The sequence below is a fragment of the Protopterus annectens genome, chromosome 1.part2 (assembly GCF_019279795.1).
Source record: "Protopterus annectens isolate FY-2018-M chromosome 1.part2, PAN1.0, whole genome shotgun sequence".
In the NCBI taxonomy this organism is placed as follows: domain Eukaryota; kingdom Metazoa; phylum Chordata; order Ceratodontiformes; family Protopteridae; genus Protopterus; species Protopterus annectens.
Genome location: NC_056727.1, coordinates 37,014,833 through 37,038,778, shown reverse-complemented (window position 1 = coordinate 37,038,778; position 23,946 = coordinate 37,014,833).

The following is a 23,946-nucleotide window of genomic DNA, read 5'->3' as shown; positions in this document are numbered from 1 at the left end:
GCAGACGTAGGCATACCCAGTAAGCCCTGACCTTGGCCAAGAGACAATGCACATGCACTGACAACCTAGGATCCTAGGGACTGACACCTTACTCTGACTCGCGTACATATTAGTAAAAATAATGCCAGCTGGCCCTCACAACCTGTACCTAACCATATATTGGCTGTGTACTACGTGTACCAGACAGAGTCAGGCCTGAACTACAGGTCTGTCAACTGCTGCATTCAGAAGGTAAGTCACTTACCTATTCAACACTTCACCACTTGTAAGGGGTACTAGAATATGATAGCATATGTATAGACCTGCTGCATGTATACAAGGGAATATAGAGGACTACTGGGCTCCTTGGTGGGATCTAACAGCCACTTGGAACAACAGGTGCTATGTCTAATAGTATGTACTCCATAATATGCACTAGGCCACATGGCTGAAAAATCCACTGCATTATTCAAGGGTGATGGCAAACAGTGGGGTCACATGACAGTCACATAACTGTATTTGCCAGCAGAGCATGGTCTAGGCATCTCCCACCCCCAAAACATCAGTGTACCCATACAAATGCTGTAACATTGGCTGTTAGTAAGACTGTAAGTCTGCAATGATATATCAGCAGACCGCTAGTTCTAGGGCTGTGACATAGAACCTGGCCAGTGGCAAAACAATGTATGTCTCACATAACACAGGAGTGAAAATGTATGTCTCTATGCTGTTGATTTCGTGAGGAATGGCAGCTGTCTGTATGGAGGCTGGTGTGGTTCACTTTGCTAGAGATGTTAGCATGGGTGATGGTGCTGATGGTTTGAATCTGGCAGCATCCACATCTTTTTCATGTGAGGCACTTGCATGGTGGTATTCCTACAGGTTGTCATACCCCTCAATTTGTTATTGCAAGAAAGCTGGACAAAGTCAGAGAGAATTGGGGTACAAAGGGGCAAAACTGCAGATAGACATTACACATGCTCTGACTAACTTAGAAGGTGACTAGTGTAACAGCAGGTTACAAGAGAACAGAATAGCAGCAGGATGTAAAGGTCGTCACTTGCATATATCAGTACAATTCAGTGACTGTATTACACAATATTTTACTGGAACGCCACAAATGTATGAGGTACAGACCGGACGTGGGGTGAAATGCCAGATATTCTACAAAAAACATGTACAGTGAGATGTATGCAGACTGTCACCCTGTGTGTGGTGTTACATTATTTACTCTAATCACATATTATGTACAGCACACAGCTGTGGAATACTTTGGATGATTTTAGGGAAGTGCTGTACTGTGGAAACAGTTGCACCAGCCAATGTCTGCAGCACACAAAATCCTGGACTGGAGTAAAGGTATCTCTGACCTGGGGACACCATGTAAGTATCGGCAGTCCCACTGGGCATGCTCATACACTTAGCCAACTTGGGTGCAAGTCTGTTGCCTCTTCCTCACAAACACCTGCTATGTGGAAATACATCTGTACATACACACAGTTACATATACATATCTGTCTGTCCCTATCCCCTTCACACATGATTAGTGCATCTATCGGAATGTATCACATATGCATATGATGCAGATATTTAAATATATATATATATATATATATATATATATATATATAGATACAGATATATATATATATATATAAATGACAGTGATACATAGAATCTCCACATATATCTACCTAACACAGTTACATAACGTACACACACAGCACCATTTAAAGAGACATCCCTGTTATACACATTTATATATATCTAGCTATATATATATATCTGTGTGTGTGTGTGTGTGTGTGTGTGTGTGTGTGTGTGTGTGTGTGTGTGTGTGTGTGTGTGTGTGTGTGTACGTGTGTGTGTAAATATATTCCCATTCAGCACTATGGGCTGTCTCTGTGCAATGGTTATGCATTTTATGGCCTTGTGACTTGCTGCTGGCCTCTGCATTGCCCTCATCTACAAGGCCTACTGATGTCATCCACTTTAAGAGCACTGGCTGACAGTCTAGTATCAGATAAACTCTGTGGTACATGCAAGTGTGCGTGTGTTTAAATGTATCCCTGTGCAGTGCTAAGGAGCCATGCACATATACTTCTGTACCTTGCTGATGTCATATTTCTGCTGTGCTGCCATGCCATCCTGTCCTGCTGTATTACACCATGTGTCCATAGTGTGTCCCTTCAGACTGCTGGAACAGATAAATACACAGTTCCATGACACAACTGTCATTCTATAACACTACCGCCACTCCAACATCATGCAACAAAGATACACAATGTGTGATGTGTAGTCATGACATATGCCAGCATACAGTACCTGTTATGGCCCACAACAAGTGGTGTGGCAAAACAATACTGCACTACACAAGTAAATGTCAAGTGATATAGACACCCTGTGCATCAGACACATAGTAGCATTTCTCTGCTCCAATGGCATGGATGGCAAGTGGCACAGATGTCATCACATGCACAGGGTGTGGTGTGGGGATGCCAGAGGTCAAGGCTGTGCCAAACAGTTGACAGCATGTGTGTGAGTCAGGAAGGGGTATGGGTTAGATGAGTCATGTAGTGATACCATGTGTTGCTGTAGGTGACCTGCATGTGACAGTGGTGTTTGAGTGTGTGCATGTACACATTCAAGCCCAGTGCTAGCCCTACACATGTGTATGTTGGATAGCTGTGGACCAAACATGCTAGAGTGGACAGTTCACCATCTCTGGCCATGAACATGGGAACTGGCTCTGCCAGGAGTTGCACTGCCACCATCATGCCCAAGGTCAGATGCAGTGTTAGTACCTGATGGTGAATGCAAAATGATGGGGCTGTGTCCTCCATGGACCACCCAGGATCATGTGCCCATGCTCTGCCACACCATGTGGACAGCACACTTCACTCTGTAGCGCTGGAGGTACTGCCACTATGGGAGCGTGACTGTGCACTGCCACGTGGACTCTCAGCAGATGGTGTTTCTGACCTATGTCCACATGTCCCATGCATAACTCCAATCAGATGTTCCAGCACACACAATGTGTGGTCCAAGACAGACGCTTTTTCAGCCCACCATCTGCTCGCTGCATCAGTGAACTGACCCAGGGTGTCCCCAATGCGGTGGAGGCAGTCAGGGATGTCAGACTGTGCTGTGGCCATAACTGTAAGCATCCATTTGGTGCTGCATTCAGAACATGTCTATGTGCCACCACAATGGCTCAAAACATGCACAGAGTGACCTGTGATTTGTCACCTGCAACAGGTGGTGGATGGACAGCAGTCCTCTTATGAGCACCCTTGTCAATTCGCCTAAATGGGACCTCACCAGCTCTCAGACTATGGCCATTGTCTACACTCACTGATGCCATAGTTTCCACTCTGTACTGTTCAATGTTGCCATTCTCTGACTGTCCAACATCTGTGGCCTCTGGGGACTGGGTATGTGTAGGCATACTGACTGTATGCAGCAACAATGGGGGCAGAAGAGGGATGTCAACCTCTGGGACAGATTCAGCCCCAGACAACCCCACCAGTACCTCACTATGGCCACCATCATCATCAGTGTTCAATGAGACACTGACATCAGCTTATGATTGGGACAGACTCCAACCCCCTCCCCCGGTTACCTGTGAAAACCAAGACAAAAGCAATACATACTTTTATGTATGGTAATGCACACAGACTCATACAAATGATGATCCACAACTGCATTACCAGTCTCACATCTTCATATCTCCACTCCCATGCACAACAGACAAGCTCACACCAACATACACAGACAGGTCAAGCCACATATAAGTAAAGTTGCCAGTACAATCTGCCTGTAAGGTATGTAGTATGACACTATGCATGATAGACATACACATACAACCCAGTATACCTGTCTTGAGAATGATATGCCAGTACTAGTGTCACTGCCTCAGGTATGTAGCATCTCCCTTTGGTGTTTGACCAGGTGTCTTGGAGTAATTGCCTCATGTATACCAGGCTGTGTAGCCACTCATAATTATAAGCGCAGACATATCAATGGTTGTTCAACTATGACTGTGACTAACCAGTCTATGAACCTTAGTTAACTGTTCCAGAAAGAACATGCAGATATTCTACTCTGGCTAAACACAACATTTGTACAAAGGGCAATATGGCAGCCCTTAACTTATTAGGGTATATATGATCAATGAAGAACAGTATCACACTTACCAGGTACAGGACCACAGACTTTGGCTACACCTGATGGACCACTGAAAAGATGAAGAAGAGGTATTGTCAGGACCACCAAAGATTGTAGCACTACAAGGTAAAATGTGCATATATCCACATGTACAGTAGCTCCTCTGATACTTACTGTATTGCTGACATTCTGAGTATGTGTGTACAACTCAGTGTAAACCCTAACTCCACCCCAATGCAGATAGACCTAACACCCATGTACAGCTATGTACAGCCTTCCACAATGACTGATACAGTATTACACTGGTGAACACATTATGCTTACCTGGACACTCCTCTGCTGTAGACACTGTTGCACCCACTTACAGGATGTATAGTGTGCTAGATGCCTGGGCGCTGTCATGTATTCCTAAGTTTGTCAGGAATTCCTCTGTGGTCAAGAGTGGTTGTTTTGTTGCAGGCGCTATTAATAGATCAAATTGTCAATGAAGTTAATAGCAAGAGAAGGGCTGGGTATTTCACCCCTATCCTGAATATCAAAGACAGGACTATGGAACAACAGTTGGATGACACATGTCAAACAAGGGTAGGCTTGGATACTATTGATAACAATGCAACTACAGTAAACACATCAACAACAATTACATCTTATGAGAACAGTTTCCTGACTACATTTAATAGGGAAGCATGCAATATTAAGAACATTTTAACAAAAATTGGGAATTTATCAGGAATGAGAAGGATATAAAGGATATTTTAGGTGAAGCACCTATTTTTGTATATAGGAAGGGATACTGCTTAAAACATATGCTTGAAATGAGGAAAATGAGCAGTGTAGAGGTTTTATGCATAAATGTGGGAGGTGCAAATTTTGTAGAAATATTTTGGAAACAGATAACTGTGTGGAGATTAATGGAATGAACATCTGGGTAAAAGGAAAGTTTTCATGTTCAATGGAGAGAGTTGTTTACTGCGCCATCTGTGATTCCTGCTCATGTTTCTACGTGGGAAAGACTTAAAGAAGGTTTAAGAATAGAATCAGTGAACAACTCAGGCACATACAAGTTGGTTGGGAAGGGAATGCTCTGGCAAAACATATAATGGGGTCCCCACAACATGAGTTTAAATTCATTATATTGGATTGTGTGGCACTTGGAGCCTTAGGGGGGGCATGGCCATACTTTCTTGAAAAAATGGAACTTGCATGGCAGCTTACATTGAACTCTATGTGTTGGCCAGGATTGAATGAAAATTTGTCTATCAGTAGTCTGCAAAAATTAAAAGCCATTAGCAGATACTAATAATAAATTCAAGTAACAGATATTGGTTTTTATAAAATTACAAGTTTAGTTACTAATTTATATATTGGTATAATAATGAGTCATAATAGTTTGGTTTTGTTTTAATTTAATACAATATCTTTATGACAAGGTTATCATATTATTTTATTTGAGCACTGTTGCTTTAAACTATCCAGCTCTGACTGCTTCAGGATATGATGTCACTTTAAAGTGCTTTTAAATTATCCATTTGCTTTTAAAACTTGTATCTGATGAAGTCTCTGTAAATTGTGGAATCGTGACGAAAGCGCTTATATCTCATTTTATTTTAATATAAATAAATCTTTTGGTGGTTTTAAGAAGTCGTCTGCCTGCTCCATACCCGTTTTTGCGGTTTTATTGGTTTACTTGCCTTTGGTTTCATTCATGGTATTAATTTTGGCATGAATTGGTTTAATCTTTTAGCAAGAATTGAAGTGAAAATTTTATAATCAACATTCAATAGAGATATAGGGTGATATGCTGTTACTAGTTTGGGATCTTTGTCCTGCTTAAAATGGGAGAGATTATGGTATATTTTTAAGAGGAGAAGCAATTTCCATACTTTCAAAATTCCTCAAAAGCTGCTATTAGAATTGTTAAAGTTTCATCAGGAAGAAGTTTATAAAATTCAACAATAATACCATCTGTTCCTGGAGCCTTATTGCTTTTAATATTTTTAATATTTTCTTTAACTTCTATTAGTGAGATTGGCTTTATCAATTTGATGTTTTGTTCATTGGTTACTTTCTTATTAACATTTTCAATTGGAAACTTTTCTTTTAGAGCATTGTTAGAATCTGAATAGCATTGTTTAATGCCTCATGATGAGATCTAAACATTTCTAAGATTTCCTTTAAGTCTGTCACTTGCCTATGTTTGGTCCTTGTGTTATCAGCAATTTTTTTTATATAGCTTGTATTAGCTGTTTTTTTTTTTATTTAACTACCAATCTATGCAGATTTTTTTGGATTTGCAGAGTAAGATTGTAGTTTAAGCCTCTCTAGATTTATAGCCACTTTATGATTGAAGATTTCTACATACTTTGCATTTAATGTTTTTAGTTCAGAGTTTGTATTTATATATTTGCTATCTAAATTATTTTTAGTGCATCAATTTTTGTTCGTAATGTTATTAGCTCATCATCCCATTGTTTCTTTTTGTTAAAATGCCAGTTTTTTTTTTATTTTACCATAAAGATATGATTTTAATGAATCCAGAACAATAGTCTTAGAAGTATCATTATTGTCACTGATAGCAAGAAATTACTTAGTTTCATTTAAAAAACAGTGTTTAAACCCATTGAGTTTCACAACGTAAGCAGGTAATCTTTGCCAAGCTATCAGATCTTTAGGACAGATTTTAACCTTGAATAAAAGAGCATTGTTATCTGACAAAGGGCAAGAACTAATTAAAATGTCATGAGTTATTAGAAATTAATAATTTATCAATAGCTGTCTGTGTTCCATATCTATACGAGTAGTGTATGTAATTTAATGATTCTGGTTCTTTTATATCATATATGTCTCTGAGATTTAAAGAATTAATAAAGTTTTTTTAGTTTTTTTAGCTGGAGTAGACAATTTGAAGTTATCATTTTTGGTGGTATCCTTTTTAGTAAGAATGCAATTAAAATCTCCAGCATAAACTATGTCTCCTTTGGCTTTAATAGATATTAATTCTAGATATTTATTAACATTTCCTGCACCGATACCAGGGATCCAATATGTGCTAGCTAAAGTGATGAATCTTTTATTCAACTCTAGCACTACTAAACATAACATACCATTCTTCTCTGAAAAGGTGTCTACTATTTTGGGCATCGTTAAAGATTTGTTCCACAGTATCATAGTACCTCTTCTCTTAGCCTGGAAATAAGATTGCACACGTGTTGTGTAACCGTTGAAAGATATTCTAAGTCTGTTTTTAATAAAGTGTGTTTCTTGTAGAAATGCTATGTCTGTTTTATTCATTTTCAAATATTTTGATAGACTTTCTCTTTTTATGGGATTGTTAAGGCCATTAATATTTAAGGATAAACATTTATATGTATGCATTTTTAAAGAAACAATTGTCGTTCTTAAAGTTTGTTATGGGCTCAAATTTAACACAAAACATATCTAATGAAACAAGTATAACTATACACAATCCTAAACATGGAAAATTAGATTCCTGGTTTGATGAATGCATCATCCAAATCACCATCTTGGCACCCTAGCACTCTCATCAATATCCATCAAGTGCTTCTGCCTTCATTTAAATACTTATACAGATTAAATATGAGAATAAACCTTTTAACGATATAAAATATGATTTGATTTACAATACCTAATGTCATGCAATAAAAATGTAGCATAGCTCCTTACAGCATATATGATAGTGAAATATACTAAATTCTGACCAAAGATAGAACTTTATGTTGATTAATCTGACTGACGTCACTAATTATGATATCTCAATTCCTAATAAAAAATAAAATATAAAGAAACAAAGAACATAAATAATGATAATAGTTTATCATGAAATTAAACATATTATTTACATTTACAAAAACTATCTGTATTTGTCATAAAGTAAGTGTAAAATAAAGAGTCTGATACTATATCTAAAACTCTCATCTTTCCCTCCTCTTCTTCCCATTCATCTGTACAATATTAAGGTATCCGATATATGTTATTGTATAGAACTGCATTTTATTGATCCTTAAGAGCTTTAACAATATCTCATTAAATTTCCCATCTGACATCCCACTCCCCAGCCCCCTTCTCACTCAAAATTATCTTAATCCACTGATCTAGATGTTTAGATAAGGATTATATGCACCTAAATATACCATTTAATAGATCAGTAGACATAATGATTAATTATAGTCAAACATAACTTCCACTATAGCTTAATCTCATACTAGATATCAAAGAATATCTATTAACTTATACACATTGCAGCATAAAAGTATATGAGAGGTGTTTGGCTTATCATGCTTGATCAGCGTCTAGTATACTTAGTGAGCTTTGGTTTATACATTCCAGTCATTAAAGCTGAACATACAACTAGTTAGTAATGAAATATACTTGCCCTTACAACAGAATTATAAACTTCTACCTAAACTTTTATACATATCTTTAAAATATCAACATAAATATGGGAGATACAGTACCATTCATGTGTAAAATGTTTGCATAAACCATATACTCGATTAAAACAAGATACCTTAGATATGTAATTATGTTTCTTGTACTCCTTGCAAAAAAAAAAAAAAAAAAAATGGGGAGATAGTTTCTCATGTATTAACTACTCAAAATCTGCCTGAACTCTAGCAAATCAAATCCTATTCAGAAATTAACCTTCAAAATTTTAGCTATGGTACAATGCATTAGACATCTATAGAAGCTTTCTTCTTAAATGAGTAGAGCAGTTAACATAATGTGTGGCAAGTTATGCATGCATTGTGCTGAAATAGGCAGGTAAATATAATGATGTTGCATTAACAGTATAACTGTGAATAAGTCACATTACTGGCAATATAAAAACAACTTCATATCAGAAACTGTATTAAAGAGAAACTAATATGCATAATGTATTGATTCATTTCTCTCATGACATGTGAAGCACATTCTTGAAAACTAAATGCTATGAGGTTAATACAAGCCAGTATTTCTGTGATTATACAGGAAGCTGAATATTAAAATGTAAGAACATCATTAAAATAATAGAATACAGCTTCTTTTTAAGTTATAAGCCGTAACTTATAGTTTTTAGAGTCTAAATAAGATGACATATTCTTACAAATAGCTATACAGCACTGAGACAACATTTTCCTTCTTCACAGATGTTAAACAGTGTGCGATGTGAGTTCAAAGGTCATCTGGCTCAGTCTTTCAGTTCCCATGCTCATACAGTGACCTCAGGGTTTGGGGAAGCTGTAAAAATGCTCGATGAATGGATCTAGTGAAGCTTTTCAACTGTATGGCACCAATACAAGTCTCGAGGTTAGTAAAGTAAGCAATTTGAAGAAAATGCCTTTTTAACAGGTGTTCGCATGTTCAAAGCTGGAACTTAGTGCATTTAAAATAAAAAAAAAGAAACTGTTAAGCAGGTGCTACAGTAAATGTGTTCCCCAGCATAAAACATCACCCCTATCAATGTAACCTCATTAAACATACTCTAAATAAATAATTATATAGTTTTTAATCTAACAATAGGGGTAATAAGCACACTTAACTGACTGCAATTAACTGCTGTTAATACAAACAAAGGAATCTTCCTAGTTGCATTTCTCCTATATGACACACATCCCCCATTTCCCTTTTAAATGTTACTAAGCCATGCAAAGGGATGTTCTTTAATTGTGCGTTATATATATATATATATATATATATATATATATATATATATATATATAAAACAAATTAAAATTTACTATGTTTTTCTGCAAGGGCTAAGGTCACTATCAACCAGCTTTAACATTAGAAAGTATTAGATGCTTGATTAACTCTATATAAGAAACATTGCTAAGATAGAAACTTGAGTAGAGAGAGGATAGGAAAGAAGAACAAATAGTAAAGCACAAATATGAGATAGAAGAACAAAGGAAAACAAAATATGCTATTTTTTTAAAGTGTAATAAAGATTTTACCTTGTAATATATTTGCTGGTTTCTTATGTTTTAAAAGAAATAAGTCAATTGCAAGCAGTAAAGGAAAAGATGAGTTGACTTACTTCCCTTTAAGTTTCTTAGTAGATTTATCACTTGTTATTGGGCTGGATTTACGAAGGCTTGCACGGAGTCTAAGAGTAGTGTAAGACTCCAGACACCAATATGTCTGCCGAGCGATTAAGGAACAGCCGGCAGGGGCGTGCATGAGAACTCCTAAAACTACTCTTGCACGGACAGTGTTAGGTTATGCAAATTACCTCATTTGCTGCTGAAAGATTTGCAAATGAGGTCAATTTGTGATCCAGGAAACACTAACCTGTCCGAGTAAGAGTAGTGTTATTTACAGAAATGTACTCGATTGGTAACTGAGTACCGTTCTGCAAATAGCAAAACGGAGCAATGACAGCTCCAAATAAAGGATGCATCCAGTTGAGGAAGCATGCCAATGGCCAAATATAAGGCCACTGGCATTTATATGTGTTGCAAAAAAAAAAAAAAAGTAATATTTGTTTTTCACCGATCCCCGATGTTTAAGCATAGCACAGCATCACGCAAACTTGCAACGCTCTAAAAACCAAAAAATAAAAAAATAAAAGCCAAAAATAGGCATTTTATTACAAATGTATATCTGCCATGCAAGTGAATTTGCAGGCTGAAAACAACATGGCTACTGAGTAGTGGTTGCTAAGGGGGGAAGCTCAGTGTGAGAGATGTAACCAAGCATTAGTAGGTAATCCTATGCAAATGAGTATAGGGATAGTGAATCCCAATTTTCCCTGCTATGTGAACCATGTCCCTACAGTGTAAGAGTAGGATTAGGGGAGTATCAGAGTAGTAGATAGGCGACATCATGAGGGGGGTATGTATCAAAGACTGTAAGCTTATTGGAGCAGAGTGGCATGTGTTTGCTGTGAGTTACTCAGGACTGGAAGAGGTGTGTCTACAGCTTTCTGAACTGAAACCCAGAAACCGAAGGTGTACGCTGTGGCTTCAACCAAAGTTTCTTGCAAAGATGATTACACTGTGTGCGCATGTGTGCATGCCTGTAAACCCGTGTAAGCCTGTGTGTGTGTGTGTGTGTGTGTGTGTGTGTGTGTGTGTGTGTGTGTGTGTGTGTGTGTGTGTGTGTATGTGTGCAAGCCTGTGTAAGGCTGTGTAAGCCTGTGTGCACGGATGTGCACCCGCCTAAGCCTGTGTAAGCATGTGTAAGGCCGTGTGTGTGCGTGTGCATGTGTTTGCACTTGTTTGCGCGGTGCCACCCCCTGTGGAAACAGAAAAGGGAAAAGGAAGGAAAAGTAGTAGTAGGAAGTTAACCAAGGAGAACTAGCAGAGCTGCCAGGTGAATTCAATCAGAATCAGCCAATTACATAGGCAGTACACTAGCCCAGCACTTAAAACTCTGCAAACAACATTCCCCCATGTTTTACTTAGAAACACTGCAACACTGCATTATACAAAGAGAAGTGAAAACTTGAAAAGCTTAACTGAGAAAAAAAAATGTTAGGGGCTGCCATTGCTATTATAAGGCAACATGTGCAAGATGTGAGGGTGGTGCCATTGCGGATGTTGCTGAGCACCCCACAGTGAGGAGACGGAGAAGAGTTTATGGACCCAGGGTAACCTACCAGGGGCTACATGAGCTGGAGATTGTGGAGCACTATAGAGTGGACAGAGAGCTCCTGCAGCAAATTGTTGAGCTGTGCAGGCCACGCCTCACACACAGAACCAACAGAGGGGAACCTATCCCAGTGGAAACCAAGGTATGTGTTGGCCTAAGAATACTAACAACGGGTACCTTCCAGAGACCAACTGGTGATATGATGGGGATTTCACAGGCATCAGCATCCAGGGTACTGCACCAGTTCCTGAATGCCATGTCAGTACATGTCGGTGATCATGTATATCTCCCCAATTCCTGTGAGGTATTGGCCAGCAATATGCGTCTCTTCCAGCAAATAGCAGAATACCCTGAGGTAGTGGGTACAATTGACTGCACGCACATACACATCAAAGCACCAGCCAGTGAGCAGGGTAGGGCCTACATCAACCGCAATGGCTTCCACTCCATCAACTGCCAGGTCGTGTGTAATGCCCAGGGCATAATACTGGATGTGTGTGCTGGCTGCCCTGGAAGCTACCACGATTCCCATATCTGGCATCTGATGCAGCTGTACCACACATTTGCCAATGGGGACATCCCTGATGGTCACCTAGTGGGGGATGCTGGATATGCACTAGAGCTATGGCTGATGACACCCATCAGAAATGCACACACCCCTGAACAAGAACTCCATAATGAGGCACACGCACAAACATGAAATGTAATTGAGCGTGTGTTTGGGATGCTCAAGTCATGGTTCCGGTGCCTGGACACATCCGGTGGAGCCTTGCAGTACTCACCAACTACATGTACCCAAATTGTCATGGTATGTGCCATGCTACACAATATGATCCTGCGAAAATAGCTGCAGCAGGAACAGCATGTGGCAGGGCCAATCAGCCCCCCACCATTGCCAAGGCCTGCACAGGCACAGCATGACTCAGAGGAGGAACAACCTGAGCCTGCCCCAGTAGGAAGAAGGAGGAATGCCCAGTATGCCTTGGCCTTGGCAAAGAGGCAACGCATAGCACATACACTTGCTCAGTAGGAACCCTGGAAATTATACCTCTTTCTGACTCGCACATAAAATAAAAGGGATGCTAAACTTGACACTACCTGTTTCCAAACATGTATAGGGAGTGTAGCATGTGCATCCGACATATGCAGCCCTGCAGCACCACCGAAGGCATGATTGCCATGTTTTAAGCAATATAAAGCAGTGCTAAGTAGCATCTAACAATATTTAGTACATGTAAACAAAATCACCCATGCTAACTAGCGCAATGTTGGGCAACGTTGAGCAATGTTGGCCAAGGTTGTGCAAAGTCGTGCAAAGTTGAGCAACGTCAGGTAAACATGCTCACATTTGCTTTACTGTTCCTTAAGCAATCTGCTCTGCCCAGCATGAAAATAAAAAGCAGTGACAGGGCTTGAACCCAGGATACTGTGCACTACAGTCACAGTACTGAACCACTAAGCCATGATAGCATTTCAGTGGCACAGACACAGCAGGACAATTGTACAGTAATGCAAACACAAAGAAATGCTGTATCATGTCCCTAAAGAGGCATATGGGTAACCTCCCCCACAGGCCTATGCAGACAGAGAACATCAGGCCAGGTGGTGTGATGTGGGATGTGTAGACTATGAAGTCGCAATCTAATATATATGACATTGGACGCTAGGATCTGTAGCACAGTAGTATGCCTCAAGCCAGTACGATAGGCAACAGCACAGACTGAAATGGTGTATGGTACATAGCAGTGCAGGCATAGCAAATTTGTATAAGTGTCAGGTAAAACCCTCATCCTATGTACACCCACAGTGATAATCAAGTGTGCCCCTGGGCAGAAATGTACAAAGAATATCTGTCCCCCCTGTATGTAGAAATGTTGATAAGTCTATGCAAAGTGTCTCATGGAAGCCCTGCAGGCACAGCATGATCCCTGTTGATCTATGATACAAAGGTGAGCCCTGCTGTAAAGATACAGCTTGACTTTCCATACACATATAGTATAAATGTCTATACTGGGTGTGCTCACACAGTCCAACAAATGTAGTGGATCTCATTCAGCATCACACCGAAAGGTCATACTGGGCATGCTCACACACTTATGCCAAATACGGAGGTGATAATAAGGGATCTATGGACAAATGTGGATAGACATCTCTACTTCCAGAAACACATTCACAAGTTTGTCAGAAAATCATGCTATGTGATCACATAAACTGCCAAGGTCTGTGCATGTAGGTCAAAGGAGGTTCCCAGTACTCAGCAGTCATCAGACCCATCAGAGAGTACCACAACACACCTGCGATGAATCAGACTAGGCACGTTCAACAGCCAGAAAGACCACTGAAGTGCCCTAACAAGAGGATTACTGGCCTCAAACAGTTGCCCCATGCAATAAGACTGAATGTAACCCAATCTGTACTCTGTTGTATACTGTCTACTCAGGAGATCTATGCCCAATGGACAGGTCCATGTCATGGCTACACTCAGATTTGTACTGAGTTACAGCTCAATGGCAGTAAATATACAGACACAACTGATATTGCCAACATCCTGGCAGATAGGACCACTGTTAACTGTACCCCCTCTCACCCATGAAAGTGCACACCTCTATAATGGAAGACTGCAAAGTTGCTGTCATCATGGCTGCACAGGTAAAAAACATTCTCCAAAACCAGTATCACAGCAGCCATGGGACCAGATAACTTCACAGGCTGTGTTCCACACAAACCACAGAACGAACAGGCACCACACTGACGTACCATGTGCAGTCATAGCCTCACCTCATGCTTTGTGCCCATTGAATGGTGCACAGTGATGGTTATCCCACTACACAAGGGTGGAGACACCACGGACCCCAGGAAATAGCTCCTCATTAGCCTGACAAGCCCGGTCTCCAAGGCCATGGAATGTATCATCATACAACATATAAACAATTACATTTGTAATCCCCAAACCATGGACCACTACCATGTTGGGTTTGTAAAATGCAGATCATGTCACCTAAACCTGATAGATGACACTGAAGCAGTCAACAGAACCGTCAACAAGGGTAAGGTGGTTCACACAGCCTATGTTGATCCTGCCATGGCTTACAACACCACCCCACACTCTGTAAATATAGATAAACCCACTAAACTAGGTATAAATTGCTATGTCACAAGATGGGTTGCCAACATGCTTACTGACAGAACACACACGGTGAAAGTAGCAGACTCCAAATATGACTTTGGACCAGTGATGAGTGCAGTACCACAAGGTCCAGTCATGTGATTTGTCCTGTTTAGTATCTACTTCCCTGAAGTAAACTTTAACATGGAAGGGCTGGGGCTACAGAAGTTACCAGAGGACTGCAAACTAGGAGCCATAACTGTAAACACTGAAGATGCGGACATCATACAAAAGAGCCTCACTGAGAAAGATGGCTGTTGTCAAAGCCATGGGCTCTAGCTCAATGGCAAAAGATGCATTGTCATCCCCTTTATTCAAACCTCTGTAGCCAAGAACTACAACATAGTTGGTAGTATACTTAACAGTGAAAGCGTGACAAGGAACCTTGGGTCACAGGTGTACACTGGACACAAGTGTGATAATCACATCCCCACAGTAGTCAGGAAACCCTGCTATGTGGCACACCTCATCACAAAATGTGTCTCATGCAGGATAGACGAGGACATTGTTCCCCACTACTCATCACTCACTAGAACTATAATAGAGTACAACACCACTTTTGCTATGTACCTCACAAGACAATTACAACAACTGTAAAGCCTGCAGCAATACCTCACAAAGAGCATTACCAGCCAGAAATACATGACATATACAGACCATCTCAAAATGCTCCATCTGTACTCCCTTGCATATCACCTACTTAGATGTGTTCACTACCTAACATACAAAGCTATGTCAAATGCAGAGCTGTTGAACATGCTCCACATAAACACTCACAATCCCCCTGACCTTCGGACCCAAAACTATGAGTGAAATACAAAAGGAAGGGGTGTACCCATTTACCATATGGATACCCACACCTTCAGGTTAGTGGCACAGCATAAGGCCTTCGAGGCTATGCAAGTGCAACTAACATTGGGCAAAGATGCTCATCAGATTGTAGCCTGCTACAGATCACCTACCTTGTCACAGGAACCTCACTCAGTATTCCTGAGAACAGTGGAAAATATAGAGGTCCTATCAAACACTATTATATGAGGTGATTACAACTACCCAAACAGTGAGTGTGAGAATCACTTGTGTACAACATCCTTTGCCCTATGTTTACTAGAGTTTAAAAGCTCTAACACCATGGAACAGCTGGTCACCATGCCCACTAGAGGTGACACCATACTAGAAATGATCATCAGCAACATGGGGTAACAGTGTTCCACAACAGAGATAAAGCCCTCACTGGTAATATGAGATCATAAAGTAATCACACTGGACATCCACATTGCGACACCTCACCCAGTCAATGAAACCACAGTGAAGACATTTTCAAAAGCAAACTGCACACGTCCCAAGACAAAAGTGGAAAGTTCAAAATACCTCTTGCTGTAGGATAATGGTATACAATCTGCCGAATCAGTTACAAGTGAATCCTATGAGCATCTACAGGGATGCATGGATCGACACATCACAAATAAAACCAAGATGCACTTCTCCAAAAAAAAGAAAACAATCCGGTGGTCATTGCCCATAAACAAGCTAGACAACCGAAGGAGGAAACTAACACCTGATAGAGCCAACTTCACTAAAGGAAAGGCATCACTGATCATTATTAGGAAGAAGCAATGATCGCTCATAAAATAATTCAAGGACACTTTCAAAAGACAAATTGCCAAGGACTGTAAGAATGACAACCATAAAGCCTGCTGTAGCTATACCACACATGTAGGTGTCAACTTCCAAACATGCTGTCAGCTACTGACAAACGGCAAGGAATACACTGAACCAGCTTTCATTGTCCACATCCTGGGGGACAAGTTCAGTGCAAATTTCCCCCCATCACCCCCAAAAGGGTCTGTGTCCATCACAGAAGAATGCATTGCCCCAGACATCATGGACATGCAGGTAAGGACAGCCCTCTCCAAAGCCAAGAACACAGCATTAATGTGACTGGATGGTGTCCCAGGCTGCGTCTTACACTAGGCACAAAAGGAACCACACCCTCACCTACATTCACTGGCCAGACTCAATCATACCACAGGATATGTACCCAAAGAATGGCATACACCAACAGTCATCCAGCCCCACAAAGGGGGTGCCACAACAGATCCTGGAAACCATTGCCCTATATGTTTACTCAGCTTGGTCTACAAAGCTATTGAGTAAAATGTCATGGAGCCCATAAACAGTGACATTGGGGACCTCCAGACACTGGACTCTACACAACCCCGTCTTGTTAAAGGCAGACCCTGCCTCCTAAACATAGTTGACTTACTACAAACAGTTACCAAGGACATAGATGGAGGTGAAAGTAGTCCACACAGCCCACCTGGACCTCACTAAGGACTTTTTACACCATTCCCCACTCTGTCATCATGGACATGCTTACCAGCCTGAACATCAACAGCTATGTCACAGGATGTGTGGCCAAGTGGCTCACAGATCAAACACACATGTTCTGAGTTGTGGGTGCCATGTCCGACTCTAAGACAGTCACAGATGGCATCCCACAGGTCCTGGCCCTGGGACCCCACCTGTTCAGTAGACACTGCTCAGAGGTACAGGCAAGCATGGGAGGAGTATGGCTGAACAGGTTTGAAGATAACTACTAACTGTGGTCCATAATCGACTCTATGGCTGACACACACACATCCTCCAGAAGGGGCTTACAGGGACAGATACCTGGTGTCAAAACAATGCCCCAAGAAGAATGGCAAAGTATGTATAGTCATCCCCTTTGGCTAAAACGAAGTGCAAACAAATTACCCCACAGGTGGTACTCCAGTATGCATGGAGAAAGTCATGAAGGCCCTGGGGACACAGTTAGATAGTACACTCTTCTTTGATGATCACATAGCCAAAGTGTTTAGACATTCCTTCTATGTAGCCCACCCAATGTCACCTAATGTAACCCACTTTGTCTAGTCTGATGATGTCACCAACCTACAAATATACCTGTGGAAAATAAAACTCACAGCAATGTGCATAGCATGTCATGTAAATGCCTTCTCCTGTAGTGTTATAACCCAGTTAGGTAGGGGTTTGAATCCTGCACTTGACAATGTGTGTGTCTGTTTGTGTGTGATCTCCTTGGAGAAAAGCAACCTTTTTGGAGTGTACTCATACACCTTAAAAGTAGTATACTAACCTTTGTCAGGTCTGATGATATCACCATCCTTCAAATATACCTGTGGAAAACAGAACTCACCGTAATGTGTATAGCACACCGTATTAATGCGTACTGCTCAAGTATCATGAAGTAGTTAGGTAGTGGTTTGAATCCTGCACTCGGTGAGTGTGTGTGGTACTGTTGGACAATATGTAGTGGGTTTTGCTTTTACTACTGTATGACATGTCAGTATGCATTGCAGATGTGAGGTAGCTGTGTGGCAAATACATATATGTGCATGTTACCTCAATTATTGCATGTGTGTGAACCCTGCCGTCTCCAAGGACACAACCGTCATCTTTGCCAGACTGTGTTGCTGCTTCCCAGACATTAGGTCACATCTGTATGCATGTGACAAGGCCAGTCACTGCAGTGATCCCTGGCCTAGGTCATCCGTGTCACACACACTCATTATGGTTACTATTGAATTGTGTGAGTGAGGTTTTATGGCCAAGGTATATGTTAGACCAGTACTAATGCAGCAAAGTCTGTCAATGATGGCTATTCATTATAGGTGTACAACAACCTTTGTGGATATGCATGCAAACCCCTTATTGCTTATGTGATCCACCAAGGTATTTCAAAAAACCTTAGGAAATGTGATTATTAAAGGAGAGATGATGTAACACTTGGTTGCATGTACACAGCGGTACCTGTTTATCATGTTGGTGGCTACTACCTATTTGGTACTGTGGGGATACTATGTTCTGTAAAGGTGGATGACTATGCTTAGTTTGGATAATAGCTTTACAGCATGGGTTTGACAACAGTTATCTGTCTGTATGGTACACTTGTGGAGGATGTGTGTGTCATCTGGAGAATGCATTACAGGCCACAGTATGCATTACCAGATGTGGACGGGCATATCCCTACTGTGATTGCTTGTACCTAAGAGAGCTATATGCCAGACAGGGGTGGTCTCAGTAATGGGTGCAGGTGAATACCACTGGTTACTGGCATAGTATAGTACCTGAAGGATGCAAATTTTGCTGTGTGTCCTACAGCTGTGTGTCAGTCGTGAAGACATCATCTAATGATTGGTTATGGTCAGGCTGTTGAAGTTATGTATACCACCAGAATGCAGAACAATGACAGATAGTAACAGTATCACCCACAGCACAGTGTCAAACCATGTCATACACACATGTGTAGTCAGGTTCAGAAATGTGTGTAGTACAATGCATACTGGCCACCAGTAGAAACTATGTAGTGTTACTGTGTGATACAGGGCATGTCACCCTGCCCATGTGTCCACTATGCACGTACATGCAGACAGTGCACCTCCACCATGTTCACAGATGTACACCTGCAAATCTGTGCTACAGACATCCCACACATACTGTCCACTCTCTAAGACATGCTGCCAATACTACATACATCAGTCAAGTGGCACGGGGGCGGACAATACACTATTTTAACTAACACTGGTGTATACAATACTACAATGACAATCATAGCTTTAATGCATCATGCCTGCTCAGCTACACCTTTAAGCATATCATTACGCTCAACTGCTGACAACATGGTAACATTGCTGTACTGCTATAAAGTCACCCTGTGCATCAGCACCATGGTAGCCTGTTCCTGCATCAACTTTACAAATGACAGGAGGTGGCACAGGTTTCATCATATGCACAGGGTGTGTTGTTGGATTGCCAGAGGCCTACAGTGAGCCATCCAATTGACATGTATGTGTGTGTGTGTGTGAGGGGAGAGAGTACTGCTATGAGCCAATGTTGATGTAGTGTGTGCAGGTATGTGTTAGCCCTAGGTGACTGGATCCTGTGTGTGTCTGCATGCACACATTTCCACCATGTGGCTGCCATATACGGGTATTTGTGGGACAGCCACAGACTGTACCTGCCAGGCTTTACAGATCTTCGTCTCTGGCCACGGATTCGGTACCTGTGCCTGGCAGAGGTGCTACTGACACTATCAGGTACTAAGCCAGACTGGGTACTATCCCCAGAGGTAGATGGATGTACACTGGACCCAGGTCCCTGTTGGGACTGTCCAGATCCACGTGCACGTGGTCTTCTAGGACGGTCTATGGACAGCCCACCCCCAGCATTGCTGGGGCTGGTACTGGCACTACGGGAGCAGCTGTGACTTGAGGGACGTCCGTGGCGACTTCCAGCTGCTGATGTTGCTGGCATACATCCATGTCGACATCTCACCCATCCCGCACTGTCCTGCCACATGGACATGACATTGTGGAGGACATCTAATGTCTCACCCCAACATCTATCCATAACCTCAGTGTAATTATGGATGGCACTTGCTAGGTCACGGATACTGTCAGTTAAAGCGGTGTTATGTGCCCTCTGTGCCCTTAGTCCCTGTCTGGTGTACCATTCCATACGTGCCTGTGCCTCCATGACAGCCTGTAACATGCGTGCGTTGTCAGACCTGTGGCACGTCTGCCAGTGGCATGATGAGCAGCAGTGCTCCATCGAGAACCCCTGGACATCTGCCTATGTGGTATCCTTCCAGACATCTGGGTATGGCTGCTATGTTGGGATGCATGTGCCATGGATACCACACTGTCCTGGCCAATGCTGGCTGTATGCTGACCCTCAGCTAAGGGCATTGGTGATGGATGTATTGGCAGTATGACTGTGTGCATGGATGGTGTGGACACTTGTGTACTGTTGATTGGCGGCCCAACAACAGACCCTGGCAAACATGCCTATGCCTCAACACACATATCATCATCATCATCACTATTTTGCTCAGTTACATTGGTTTGCCTGCTGCATTGAACCAGCCCAAAGTCAGCACCTGTGAGTGGAAGACAGGAAACACACTTTACGACCTGTACATGATGTCTGCACACATGCACACATGAACACATGCACACATGCACACATGCACACATGTAAACATGAACACATGCACACATGAACACATGCACACATGCACACGAACACATGAACACATGCACACATGCACACATGCACACATGTACACATGAACACATGCACACAAGGACACATGAACACATGCACACATGCACATGTGCACACATGTAGACATGAACACATAAACACATGAACACATGCACACATGCAAACATGCACACATGAACACATGAACACATGAACACATGCACACATGCACACATGCACACATGAACACATGCACACATGAACACATGCACACATGCACACATGAACACATATACACTCCTCACTACAACAGACACACACTGACACACACACACCACCAGCAATCCAGTACATACTCAATAGCGTGTGATGGTGGGGTACAGTATTACAAGCCAAACAATTATATCAAATGTGACAGCATGCAGGATGTGTGTTGCTCAACAGCATGCAGTGTGAGTGTAGACAGCGCTTGCTAATAACAGTAATAACAGTATACATGGCTTTGATGCATGTGTCTTTTGTTCAGTGATTGGCCTCACCCTGGAACGCAATGTGTACATGGACACAACACTGCTGTGTGAGTATTAATGTCTCTGCGATGTCCTGTGCACCATCACTCACAGGTATACATACCATGGCTGGATGTGTATCAGTGTGTCACATAGATATCCATTTCTGATTAGAGCATCTGTGTCTTTAGTAGACAATTGTGGATACAGGTTTAGCACATGCATGCTATGTATACACACAGGATGAGTGGTGCATGTATACCTGATGGAATACCATTGCTCAACATAGACATTGTACAGTGGTTATGGTGAGTGTAGGACATATTGTGGACATGCTAGTGCCAAGCATGACATGACATGCTGCCACACAACTGCAACCTTAAACCTCACACATACACAATGTGTGTCATGTGACCTATACACTCAATAGTATTATAAGACATGTGTGTCACTTTGTACAAATGGTGATTGCTATGCAGATTGTGTATCGCTGCATATGTTTGCACACACACAACATTGAGGTGCATAGCAATTAATGATATGTGTAGTACTGTGGCCACTGTAACTGGATGTGGTGTAGTACCATGTGACATCATCATGCAGCATCATGTGGTCACTCAAGGCTACTAATGTGTGTCAGACTGGCACATATCATGCTGTACCTGAACTGCAGTACCATGGCTACATTCACCATTTCACGCACAGTTGTTACATGAGTTCGTAAGGTGCACAGTAGGGGGCATTACCTAAGATGAATGTGTTATGTGTTGAAGAGTGTTGCACAGCCACATGAGAGGACTCTACCCCTCAGGTATGTTATGTGTGCTGTGTGGATGACATTTAGGATACTGAAGTGTGACCTTACAGCATGTGTATGAATACGCCATGTGTATCATGTTAACATGTACTGCATATGACACAGTTGTGTGTGTTGTGTGCATGTGTATCAACTGTGCCTATCCAACGTCCACTACAGTGTTGCCACAATTGTGTGGGATGCTCTGTGTATTGCATGTGTTTGAGTCAGCTACTCACGTTACTGAGATGTGCATAGTCTCACAGCAAACATACAAAGCATGCATGATGCGCTGATGTGTGACATGTACATGGTCTACACCTCACCTATGACATGCACATTTTTTAGCAATAATAAATGTAGAACACACTCACCAGCATGGGTCTGCTGCCTTGCTGTCACACCAGAGGGACCTATGACTGTATGAGACAGTTTGTCAGTGGCAACAACTGTGGCATTGCTACTGTATGTTTGCAATCTTACAGTAGTACGGCTGTTGACAGTCACAGGCCTGCATATTATATTCCAAAATATTATTATTGCACAACACTAGGCATCACATCTTGTAACTATACACTACACATCTGACATAAGCATGATCTACCAGTAGAGGTAACAGTAGTGTACAGCTATGCCATGTTACCTGCACGCTCCATGTCAACTTGCTGGGCGGCTCCAGTCTCCATGATGACGCATGTCAGTTGTTGTTGTTGCTGTTGTTGGCCAGAAGCCACCTGGCTCAGGAGTAGCTCCTCCACTCTGGTGAGGGGTGGATGGATGGCTACCCTACCACCTGTGACAAGCTATTGTCTATGGATATCAGATGCATGCTGCCGGACATGTCTAATTAAATTACTGCAGTGATGGCGTACCTGCTCATATGTCCGGTTATGCATGCCTATGTCATTTACCCTACGGACAAGATCTTGTCACAGTGCAGTCAGCTCATGCTGGTCCTGGCTGGTTCTTCAGAACAGCATGGTGTAGTGCTGAACCATGGTGTCCATTATCACTTCATCCTCTGCTGTGCTGTATGAGGGATTACGATGGTGGGCCATTACCCTGGAAGACAAAGAAACAATATGTGTGAGCAAGTCAAGTGGCACACTTAATATTCTAAAGTAGGGACATCATTTAACTGCCATATATAGCAACCTATTGTCTGTCAAAGGATACACACTTTCAATACCACATATCAGTGCTCAACCCACAACTGCCTGACATTGCCTGGCACACTCCATATATCAAACCATGTTCTGCACAGCAACAAAGATAAACCAGTATGTAAGACTATACAACAGTATATGGCACATTGTATGCGACACAATGCACCACCTAGCCACAGGGGGTATATATCATGCTAATGCATAACGTAACATGTAATCCATTGCAATGATTGTAGTGTCCAGTCACAGTATTACCAGCATACCACACTAGTCATTGATGGCAAACCCCTGCCTAACATATGTGCTCATTCGTCAATTCGTCAATATGGGTAGCATACTGCTGTACTACACTATACATGTTGCTAGATACACACCTATATCCTGTAACACACATATGACCAAGGCCATGGTACAGGAATACACACACACACACACATCAGACATACATACCAGATGCAAAGGTATGGCAACACACATGACCTTTAATTGTGTACCATACAATACTGTGTGTCAGTAGTTACA